The sequence below is a fragment of the Ornithorhynchus anatinus genome, chromosome 18, assembly GCF_004115215.2.
Source record: "Ornithorhynchus anatinus isolate Pmale09 chromosome 18, mOrnAna1.pri.v4, whole genome shotgun sequence".
NCBI classification, from domain to species: Eukaryota; Metazoa; Chordata; class Mammalia; order Monotremata; family Ornithorhynchidae; genus Ornithorhynchus; species Ornithorhynchus anatinus.
Window position 1 is genome coordinate 20,822,518 of NC_041745.1, and position 12,616 is coordinate 20,835,133.

Below are 12,616 nucleotides of genomic sequence, written 5' to 3' on the forward strand. Positions count from 1 at the left end.
AGCTTAACAAATACCACTGTTATTACATTCAAGATATAGCTCAAATTATGTCGAGGTTTACCACCTGCTAAATTGACAGAAAACTTTAAGAAATATCAAGTTCATCAATTAATCAATCAATTGTATTTATTGAGCTCCTTTTATATGCAGAATGCTGTACTAAGTTCTTGGGAGAGTACAGTACAACACAACTGATGGACAAGTTACCTGACCTCAGTGAGCATACAGTCTAGAGGGGGACACAAACACTAATAATAATGTTAATAATAATGTTGGTATTTGTTAAGCGCTTACTATTGAAGTACAGTGAGCAAGCTAGCATTAGAGGAGTGAAGCATGTGGGCTGGGTTGTAATATGAAAGAAGCGAAGTAATGTAGAAGAGGAGAGTGATTTAAAGCCAATGGTAAGGAGTTTGAGGAGAAGGTGCAGAGATGGAGAGAGATCAGGGCTGGAGATGTAGATATGGGACTCAATCATTCACCAAGAGATGGTAGTTGAAGCCATGGGAGTGAATGAGTTCTCCAAGGGAGTCAGACCCAGAATTGAGCTTTGAGGGAGACCCACATTTAGTGGGTGGGAGACAGAGAAGGATCCCACAAGAAAAATTGAGAATGAGAATACAGAGAGACAGGAGGAGAACCAGGAGAGGAGCATGTCAGTCAAGCCAAGGATTGATGTTTCCAGGAGAAGAGGTTGGTAAACAGTGTCAAAGGCAGCTAAGAGGTCAAAGAGGATTAAGATGGAATAGATGCCATTGCATTTGGCAAGAAGGAGATGATTGGTGACCTTTTTTTAGTTCATGGTATTTAAGTGCTTACTCTCTGCCAGGCACTGTGCTAAGTGCTGGGGCACCACACTAAGTGACTTTGAAAGGGCAGTTTCTGTTGAGGGAAGGGGTGGAAGCCAGATGAGAGGGGGTCAAGGAGAGAATTGGGGGACAGGAATTGGAGGCACCCGATGTAAACAATTCCATCAAGGAATTTGGAGAGGAATGGTAGGGAGATTGGTTGATAACTGGAGGTAGCAGTGAGGTTAAGGGAGGGTGTTTTTATATAGCAGCGACATTAGCATATTTGAAAGAAGAGGGGGGGAAAAGCCCCTGGAGAGTTAACTATTGAAAAAGGCTGTCAGGGAGGGGAGATGGCAGGGGGCAAGCACTTTGATCACTTACGAAGGGATGGGGTCGGAATCGTGGGTGGAAGTGGAAGACCCGGAGATGGAGGGAACTGCATAAAATGTAGGTGAATAAACTCAGGAGACCAGCATATATAAGTCTTTACCTCTCGGGGGAAAAAAAATGAAGTAGAACAACAGGAATTTACAAGAGGGTGGAAGAGAATGGTGCTCCTCACTCCTCATAAGATGCCTCATTCACAGTTGTATCACATCCATCTCTAGATCTACCCTGAAACTACATCCCCGGCCTCAATTAAAATTTAGCTTGGAGGATTTCATCACACCCCATGTTGTATTTCATTATGGCTGAGTTTTATTGCAGTGTCCAATGACGGTGCTTTCAATAAATCCATAATTAAAATATATTCTGAGTAGGATTATTGCAAGACTTCATTTGTATTCCAATTAACATTTTGCATTTTGCTCTTGGATTTTCCATTACAAATAGGTTGTCAAACTAAATGAGGTGGCAAGTTATCTATATTTAGCAACTTATAATTTTAATTCATGCTTTCCTGGTGAAAAACATGAACAATCACCATCACCACAGTCAGTAGCCAAGAAGAATGAAGCAATATAAAAATCCCCAGTAGCAATCATTAATCTTCCTCGACAAAAATCCTCTGCCCTCATTTCCCTTACAGATGAGAAAGTAAACATTTTGAAGCTGATTGGGCCTGGAAAGTAATCTATCTGCCAAGACTGTATTTGGAATTTATGAAGTTGATTCCATAAACTTAGAAGCTAAGCTGGGGTTTGTAGGTAAATTTTTAAGTGCTAGGAATATTTAATATATTTAGAATATTTAAATGATTTATAGTTGTTATTGTGATCATTAAAGAAAAATACGTCTGGGACAAACTTGGGTTGGCGGGGTCGGGGGGTCTCCATATTTATAATGTAAGTGGATGTTTCAGGGTAAGAATCTGCAGGCTTTTGTTCACTACACAGAAAATCTCAGGACCAACAGATGATTTTTTCATCTGACTTTCATAGGCACTAACTAAACCAGTGATTTTGAATTTTCCATGCTTTATTTCACCATGGGGAAATGTGGATGACAGCACTCATTGCTGTGACAAAGAGCTGTGAGATCCTTGATGAGAAAGATTTACTGGGCATCTGAGGAAAGGAGAGGGTGACCTTCTCAAAATGAAATTAAGGTATAGGGACCAAATCTAATGGGAATTCCACTGAACAGGCAGATCACTCTCAATTCTTCATTCATTCATTCATTCATTCAATCATATTTATTGAGAGCTTACTTTGGGGAGCACTGTACTAAGCACTTGGAAAGTACAATTTGGCAACATATAGAGACAATCCCTACGCAACAATGGCTTCCCAGTCTAGAAGTGGGGAGACAGACAACAAAACTAAACAAGTGAACAGACTTCAATAGCATCAATAAAATAAATATAATTATATATACACACCATTAATAAAAAAATAGAATATGCACATATATATATATGTACAAGTGCTGTGGTGCAGGGAGGGGGTTTGAGCAGAGGGAGTAGGGGCACTGGGGAGGGAAGGAGGAGCAGAGGATAAGGGGGACTCAGTCTGAGAAGGCCTCCTGGAGTAGGTTAGCTTTCAATAGGGCTTTGAAGGGGGAAAGTGTGGTAGTTTGGCAGATGTGAGAAGGGAGGGCATTTCAGGTCAGAGGTAGGATTTGGGCCAGGGTTCGACGGTGAGACAGGCAATAACGAGGTGTTAGCGGCAGAGGAGCGGAGCATGCGGCCTGGGCTGGAGAAGGAGAGAAATGAGGTAAGGTAGGAGGGGGCAAGGTGATGGAGAGCTTTGAAGCCAATAGTGAGGAGTTTTTGCTTGATTCGAAGGTTGATAGTAGATGTGTATGTCTTTGGGATGCCATATCTGGAAACACCTGGACTAGTACCCCACAACTGTGACAATGGAGGATCTAAACTCCTCTTGTAGACTGTAAGCTCTCTGTGGGCAGGGGTTGTGTCTACCAACTCTATTGCCTAGTACTTTCTGAAGCGTTTAGTACAGAGCTCTGCACACAGTAAGTGCTTAGCATATCCCATGGATTGATTGATTTGTTGGATAATTTAGGCAAAGTGCTGCTTTTCTTCTCAGTGACAAATTTTTAAAACCTGAATGATCTGAATATGTGTGTTTATGTGTGAAAGAGAAAGAGCTTAATTTTGGAACAAACACCAGCCATTGGGATCCTCTTCCTGAAAGTGGGTCATGCTGAAAATGCCTTAAATTTCCTGGCAGAAGAAGAGCTATTTAACAACCATAGAACTTTGGGGCTACAAAATAAGTAGTGACTTTTTAGAAGCTTGACTGAATTAGCTCATCTCCGTATTTCCTATTTAGCCTATAAAACCTATCCTTAAGGAATGCAAATACAAAGCAATGGAAGATATGGCACTGGCCAGAAGAGAACCTAAAATCTCAGGCCAACTGGAGAGTGCTAAATTCAGGAAATCCAGAGAATGTTTCTGTGAAAGGGTACCACTTCAGTTGTTTCTGCATTCCTTCCATTCATCATGGGCATCCACGTTCATCAGCATACATTAAGAACCCATGCTTGTGTGCAGCATTCCTGGACACTACAAATAAGTTGAAGGACAGCAGGTTTTGCTACAGTGTTTAGGACAAAGGGAGAAGATTGAGGCTTAAACACAATCATTCGATTTGCAAGAATACAGCCACTCAAGTAGTAGGAATTTTGGTCTGTAGGTCCCCAGGTCATGCAAAAGCTATATGCAGATTTTTCTCCTGAAGGCAACTCAACCTAAGCAGCTTTTAGACAGTGTGGCCTAGTGGAAAGAGCATAGGCCTGGGAGTCAGAGGATCTGAGTTCCAATTCTGGTTCTTCCATTTATCTGCTGTGTGACCTTGGGAAAGTCACTTAACTTCTCTGGGCTCCAATTTCCCCAATTGTAAAATGGAGATTCAGTACCCATTCTCTCTCCTAACTAAATTATGAGCCCCATGTGGGACAGAGACTGCGACTGACCCAATTAACTTGTATCTACCCCAATGCTTAAAATGGTACTTAGAATATAGTCAGCTCTTGGGGAGCATAGTAAGCCCTTAACAAATGCCATTGAAAAAAAGTCAAAGCAAGTGTTCCTCACTTCCTGGAGGCAACTTGGAAACAACCAGTGATGGGGTTTTACTAAAGGAAACCTAGGCTCCATTAAAGTATCCTACTCTTGTCCTGATGGTGTCCTTCAGAATAGCTGAGGGACTGTGTCTTTGAAAAGATCACCTCTGATTGCTATGCACTATAAAATCACTTTTTTAATAGAATCAGGAGATGCATGCATTCCTCAAAGCATTCCACCGTTTCATCAATTTTTCCCCTCTGAAAAAAAATGAACCCCAAATCCAAGCAGAATTATAAATCCTACAAGAGTTTTCAGTTTCACTCCAGAAACAGGAAGTCCCTTAAAACCTGACCCCACCTCATTTGAAATCCCCTAAAAAAGAATGTGCTTCTGAAATAAGTTAAAGGGAAGGGACGTTGGAGAGTAATGCTTCTGTTAATTGACTCTGCAGGGTTGCCTTCTGCCGGTGGGGAAGAAATAGAGGCTAAACCCCAGAGCTTCTAAATGATGAATTTTCCTTTGCCTCTTTTCCACTCCAGCCTTAAGGCATGATCCCATGTAGAGCTATTTTCGCTCCCTAGTATAATGTTGTATAATATCATATCAGTTGGTTAAATATTAAGGACCATATACTGCCTGCGGTCCAAGAGAAACACTTTTATCGATGCAAGAGCAGAGATCAACATTCAACCCTATGACGAGGGCATTTCTTCATTTAAATTAATTCTCTTCAATCAATTAATTTCATCTTTAGGCACTATCTATGGAGAGATCTTCTAAGGCCTGTTGGATTAGAGGTTGTGTTTTTCCGATATGTGTATTTGGGGTCGATCAATCTGGATCATTATTATCATCATCAAAACTATTTTTTGAGTGCAGCACCTGGGGTAAAGCACTATATTTGGTCCTGGAGAAAATAAAAGGAAAATTAATGGATGCATTTACTATCTGTGACTATCAGTCATAGCTGTCCTTAAGTATGGAGACAGGGAAAGAAAAAAAAAAAGGAAGTTCCTGAGAAAAGAAACCTAGAATTTTGAGTCAGGAAGCCATTTGAGAAGCAGCATAGCATAGTGGATAGAGCACAGGCCTGGGAGTCAGTAGGTCATTGGTTCTAATCCTGGCTCTACCACTTATCTGCTGTGTGATTTTGGGCAAGTCACTTCACTTCTCTGTGCCCCAGTTACCCCATCTGTTAAATGGGAACTAGGACTCAAAACCCTATGTGGAACAGGGACTGTGTCCGACCTAATTGGCTTATATCCACCCCAGGGCTTAGTACGGTGCCTGGCACATAGTAAGTGCTTAACAAATACCATGATTATTATTATTGCTTATTATTATTACAGTACAACAGTTTGTTGACACAGTGCCTGACCACAAGGAGCTTTACAGTCTAGGGTGATAAGAGATTGTCGTCCTCTTGATTTTGATTGCTAATTCTTTGAAAGTGACTACCTGCATTTGTAGCTAATCTTTCATTTATTTCCCTGCTACTCCATCAAGAAAAATACAGAAATAATTGTGGTATTTGCCAGGCACCCTCTATGTGCCAATCTCTACAACAGGTGTTGGGACGGAATAAAGGCCTGTTCTCTCTCCTGCATAGAATGTTAGCCTGATAAGGGTCTGACCTGTTTAGCACTGATTCTACCACATCCTTAATACAGTGCTTGGCTCAGAGTGAGCATGTAAATGCCATCATTATTTATTATTCAGCCACAAGCTATAGAAATATGGAAGAATAGGAAGACTTTTTTTTGTAGAGACATAGGAAGCATTTGGGAGTAGTAGGAAAGACAGGAAGCCTTTAGGAACTGCGTAAGCTAAGACATGATGGTTTGATTCAGAGGTTTGCTTGTCTCTGCAATCAGAAAATGCTATATTATGTGTACTGCATTATGAAAGGTTGTTTATTATAGCCAGGGCTGAAATTTTTTCCTGAAGGTAAGAAAAAAGATATTCTGTACCCTCCTTATGAGGCCCACCCTGATGCACATTATCTATCACTTAATCATCTTTCTTGTTAAAGTCAGTGGGGCCCTGAGGGACCACCCACCTCAGGCTTAGGTGTCAAGGTAAATGGCTTAGGTTGCAAACTAGAAAAGGAGAGAAAATTGTAAAAAGTCCCCAGATGGGAAAAACAGCATGGCCTAATGGAAAAAAACAAGGGCCTGAGAGTTGGAGGACCTCTGCCAATTGCTTGCTGTGTGACTTAGGGCAAGTCTCTTAATTTGTCTGTGCCTCAGCTTCCTCAATTGTGAAATAGCAATCGTGGTGTTTGTTAAGCGCTTTTTATATACCAAGCACTGTTCTAAGCACTGGGGTGGCTACAAGAAAATTGGGTTGGACACACACTCTTAATCCCCATTTCAGACCTGAGGTATCTGAGGCACTGTAAAATAGGGAAGAAATTCCTGTTCTCCCTCCTACTTGGAATGTGAGCCCCACTTGGAAAACGAACTGTGTCCAACATAATCTACATGTACCTACCCCAGTGCTTGGAACACTGACACTCAGTAAACATTGTTAAAGCACTGTTAAGATACCTATCTAGGTCCTGTAAAACCTCAGAACAAATCAACTGCAGGAGTAGCATGGCCTAATGGAAAGACCACGAGCCTGGTAGTCAGAGGATTTGGGTTCTAATCCCATCTCCACCACTTGCCTGCTGTATGACCTTGGGTAAGTCACAGCTTATCTCTGCCTCAGTCTTCTCATCTGGAAAATGGGGTTGAAACAACCATCTCCTTCCCCATTAGATGGAGAGCCCCTGATTATTTTGTATTTACCCCAGCACTTAGTAGAGTGCTTGACACGTAGTAATTGATTAACAAACAAAATTCTCATTATTAAGAATGGGGAAACATGGATTGAATGTTTTTGTAGAAGAATGATCTGGGTAGCAGTATGAACTAGGGACTGAAGTGGGAAGAGACAGGAGGCAGAGAGGTCAGCAAGGAGTCTGATGCAGTAGTCAAGGCAGGATAGGATAAGGGCTTGGATCAATTGGGCAGCAATTTAGATGGAGAGGAAAGGCAGAATTCAGAGATATTGTGAAGACTGAGCCCTCCCTTTCCCTCTGCTCCTCCCCTCCCCATCGCACCTACTCCCTTCCTCTGCTCTACGCCGTGGCTCAGTGGAAAGAGCACAGGCTTTGGAGTCAGGGCTCATGAGTTCGAATCCCAGCTCTGCCACTTGTCGGCTGTGTGACTGTGGGCAAGTCACTTCACTTCTCTGCGCCTCAGTTCCCTCATCTGTAAAATGGGGATTAAGACTGTGAGCCCCACGTGGGACAACCTGATTCCCCTATGTCTACCCCAGCGCTTAGAACAGTGCTCGGCACATAGTAAGCGCTTAACAAATACCAACATTATTATTATTTTCCTCCCCACAGCTCTTGTGTATATTTGTACATATTTATTACTCTCTATTTTATTAATGATTTGTATATATCTATGATTCTATTTATCTATTTTGATGGTATTGATGCCTGTCTACTTGTTTTGTTTTGTTGTCTGTCTCCCCTACCTAGACTGTGAGTCCGTTATTGGGCAGGGATTGTCTCTATCTGTTGCCAAATTTTACTTTCCAAGTGCTTAGTACAGTGCTCTCTACATAGTAAGCACTCAATAAATACAATTGAATGAGTGAATGAATTGAACCAACAGATTTTGGTGACAGATTTAATCTGTCGGTTGAATGAGGGAGATGAGTTAAGGATAATGTCAAGGTTACCGACATTGCTCAGCTGGTAGGTTGAGGGAGCTAGGTGAGTACATCTCCTCGAAGAGGCCTTCCCAGACGAAGCCCCACTTTTCCTCATCTCCCACTCCCTTCTGTGTCACCCTGACTTGCTTCCTTTGCTCTTCCCTGATTCCTAGCCCCACAGCACTTATGTATATATCTGAAATTTTATTTATTATATTGACGTCTGTTTCTTTGTATTGATGTCTGTCTCCCCTCTAGACTATGAGCTCACTGTGGACAAGAATTGTCATTGTTGATTGTTGTACTGAATTTTCCCAAGCATTTATTATTATTACTACTACCAATAATAATAATTGTATTTGTTAAGCACTGACTATGTGCAAAGCACCGTTTTAAGCACTGGGGGGAACACAAGGTGACCAGATTGTCCCTTTGGGTCTCACAGTCTTGGTTACCATTTTACAGATGAGATAACCGAGGCAGAGAGAAGTTAAGTGACTTGTCCAGAGTCACACCGCTGACAAGTGGTGGAGCCAGGATTAGACCCCATGACCTCTGACTCCCAAGCCCGTGCTCTTTCCACTGAGACATGCTGCTTCTCGCTGCTTATTACGGTGGCCTGCACACAGTAGGTGCTTAATAAATGTGATTGAATGAATGAATCAATGAAGGAGTGAGTACGGAAGCTCAGGGAGCAGGCCGGCTGGTACACGGGAAATGATATATCGTACACTATCGGGGCTTGGGGACTGGAGCAGCTGGCTGGTTGTTCTATTGTACCTATAAAGGCAGGAGAAGACTGAATCTTCTCAAGGCATATGCTCTAAAAGCACCTTTATTACTGATGTTGTGGGAGAAGAAGGCTAATCCCTGGAATCCCGAGTATTCATAATAAATTCAGGATTGCTGCTACTGGCTTATACAAGTACTCAGTGATGAGCAGATAGGTGGTCAGCAGGAGGTAAAAGTTCCTGTCAGGAAGGTAGTTGGTGGTGATAATGTTGTATGCCTTGCACCCATACCTAGGTGTAACAGTTTAACTTTTTCCTAAATTCACCTGTCCAAATCTATGTGAACAATGTAATAATGATTTTTTTTAAGTAAATGCAGTGGACGTTTTTATCTTTTTTATCATTGACTTCAAAAGTGCTCCGCTTCAAAACATCTGGATAGAAAAATCTAGACGAGGTGTGTGCTTACCAACTGCCGAAGCTAAACCTCCCCTCCGCAACCAGTATTAACCACCCGTCCATGGGAAGGAGATGGGGGTGGTGACTCAGCTGCTTTTCCTGCCTTCTAATTGAAGTTGAACTCACATGGCTGGGTTCAAAGACACTCAGTCTAATTGGGTGGTGGAATGATGAGCGGGGTGGCAGAACTCCACATATCTAGGGCTGGACTCCATCCTTTCCTCCCCAGGTGGCTCAGGCACTTTTCACATCTCAGCCTCCTTGCTTATCCCCTTGCTCTCTTCCTTCTCCAGTTTGTTCTTAACGATGCTGCCCAAATCATTTTTCTTAGACATTGTTCTAATTACATATCTCCATTCCTTACAACCTCCAAAAGTTGCAGTTTGCCCATCCAACTCCACATTAAGCAGAAACTACTTACTATCAGCTAGAAGACACTCAACCAGCTCTGCCCTTCCCACTTTACCTCTCATCTCCTAGTACAACCCAGCTCACACATTTCGCTTCTCTAATGTGAACCAACTCAATGTATCTTGATCTTGCCTATCTTGTTACTGGGCCCTTGTCCGTGTCCTTCCTCTGGCCTGGAACTCTTCCCCCTTTCATATTTGACAGACCACCATTCTTCCCTACTTTCAAAACGCTCCTAAAATAAAATCTCCAAGAGGCTTTCCCTAACTAAACTCTCATTTCTCCTACACATCCTCCCTACATATTACCTGTGCACTTGGCTGTGTATCTGTTAGACCCACTGATACTCACCCCTAGGCATTTCCTTATGCTCTCCTATTTCCTGTATCTGTAATTTATTTTAGTGTCCATTTCTCCCTGTAAACTGTAAGCTCCTTGTCTCTACCAATTCTCTTGCACTTTACTATCCCATGTACCATGCTTACCACAATTCTGCACACAGTAAGGGCTCAATAAATACCATTAATTGATCGACTATAGCAAATAAGAACTCCTGGCCACTGGCTTTAAGGCACTCAATCATTCCTTAGCTTTTACTTCTCCATTTTCCTCTCCCAATGCACCTAAGATAGCACTCTTTGCTCATTTCAAATTGACCTTTTCACCATGCCTCATTCTTTTCTCTTCCACTTCTGATCTCTTGCTCATGCCCTCCCTCTTGACTGGAACCCCAGGTCCATTCACAATCAACACACCACAGCTCTCCCTATCTTCAAAAACTCTTTTGAATTAATATATTTTCCCAAATACCTTCCTTGATTTAATTCTCATCTCCCACTTTGCATTTCCTCAACTGCCACATCTTTCACCTGTTTTTAGATACTCATTCAACTGATCTACCCATTAGTGTTAATATGTACATATCTTTATCAGTCACTCAATGGAAAGAGTGCTTATTATGTGCAGAGCACTGTACTAAGCACTAGGGGAGTACAATAGAACAGAGTTAGCAGACATATTCCCTGTCCCCAATTTTTTTTTTCTGTAATTTATTTAGGTGTCTGTCTCCCCTTACTAGATTGTAAAGTCTTTGAGGGCAGGAATCATATTCAGTAGTTCTGTTAAGATCTCTCAAATTCTTAGTACAGCACTCAACTCTGCACCCAGTATTGATTGGTGTTAAAGTGTTACTAGATTGAATGGCATTATTCTGTGTCAATAATAACTGTGGTGTTTATTAAGTGCCTGTACTATGTGCCAAGAACTGGTAATCAATCAGTCGTATTTATTGAGCACTTACTGAGTGCAGAATACTGTAGTACGAACATGGGAGAGTATAATATAACAGAGTTGGTAGACATGTTCCCTGCTCACAACAAGCTTGCAGTCTAGAGATTGTACTAAGCATTGGGGGTAGATACAAGATAATCTACCCATGTGGGGCTCTCAGTCTAAGTAGGATGGAGAACAGGTATTGGATCCCCATTTTGCAGATGAAGGAACTGAGGCACAGATAAATAAAGTGACTTGCCTTAGGTCACACAAGTAGGCACTCGGCAGAGCCGGATTTAAAGTCCAGGTCCTCTGCCTCCCAGGTCTGTGCTCTTTCCATTGAGCCACCCCACTTCATCACTCAACACTCTCCCACTGATTGCCAAATCCCCACTCTTTTTCCCTTTGTCTCTTATCCTTATTATCTCTTCATGGTTTGATCAATCCTGTTTGAGATCACACCCATTCTCTTTCCTGCAAATTCCAAAACCTGATCATATAAATCATTCTGAAAAGATTCAAAGAGGAAAAATGATAAAGAAATATGTTGTCATGTTGTTAGGTTCAAATAACTATCCTTACTCTTTTACGATAAAGAAATACCTAAAACCCATTCATGAAGATAAGCTTACCTGTCAGGAGAGTCAATTTTAGAAACCAAAGAGAGTCTGTAGGTAAGGAGACATGGGAGATGAATCATGGGGAAATGTTCATCAGTGACTTGGAAAGCAGAGGCTCATGTGAAATGTCAAGAAGAATTTGAAACCAATGAATTCTACAGGATGGAATTTCAAATCCAGGTATCTCATTGTCTCCAGTATCTCAAAGACTCTGTCCTTCCATCCTTGGAGAACATCAGAGAGAAGAAGGATGATCTGGTATTTCCCCATTTTACAAGGATGGATTAGCTATTAAACACTAATAGGTTGACAAACCATTTATAGGCAGCCAAGCCCAGATAGAATCTTCTCTCAATTACCCAGGATTGAGTTATCCAGTTTACTAATTGACCACATTCATTGGACTTTTTCTTTCATTTAGTGCTTTCTACTTTTTGATCATTTCATCCAGCATCCTCAAGAAGGAGGAATAAGAGAACCAGAAATGACCCCACTCAATTTTGTTCAGGATGTGCTGGTTTTAAGAATGATAGGGAGGGGAGCATGGAGATTGAGAACTCAGAAAGCAATTCTGGGTTGTCTAAGACTTCCCATCACCCATATTTTATAATCAGCTGTAGTAAAACAACCTAGCTGGAATATTCATTAGGATTACTTAGTGGTAAGAAATCAAAAGGTTGCTTCTCCATAAAAGCAATTAAAAACATGTGCAATTTTAAAACTGGCCCCAAAACTTTTCTGTATCAGTGAGCACAAGAGTAACTAGTGTAGATTATTTTAAATGAGGGTAGGTAGACCTGCTCCCCTCTCAAATTAGCAACTGGAGAGTTTCCCACACTCTACCAGCCTCAACTATGGGAAGGAGAGTCAAGCAGAGGCATATCCATTCCATTCCTAGCTTGGGCAGTGGCTAGGGAGTGGAAGGCAATCTACTACAAGTCAAAACTCAGCAGTTCTCAGCAACACTAGCATGGGAGAGAGGAGAGAGTGGAGACTCAAGTTTACTGCAGGGAAAGAGACAGTGTAAACCACTTCTGTATTTTAACCAAGAAAACTCTATGGATACACTACCAGAATGATTGCTGATGGAGAGGGGACAATCTGGGAAAGATGTGTTCATGGCGTTGCTATGGGTCGGGGATGACT

At 41.8% G+C, this 12,616-nt stretch overlaps 1 non-coding gene across 1 annotated transcript; it reads left to right on the forward strand.

Moving 5' to 3' along the window:
- The first annotated feature begins 12,272 nt into the window (after positions 1-12,272).
- Positions 12,273-12,410, forward strand: LOC114805562. The gene has a single exon (XR_003753534.1). It is a non-coding gene; the product is annotated as a small nucleolar RNA SNORA7 (small nucleolar RNA).
- The last annotated feature ends 206 nt before the right edge of the window (positions 12,411-12,616 follow it).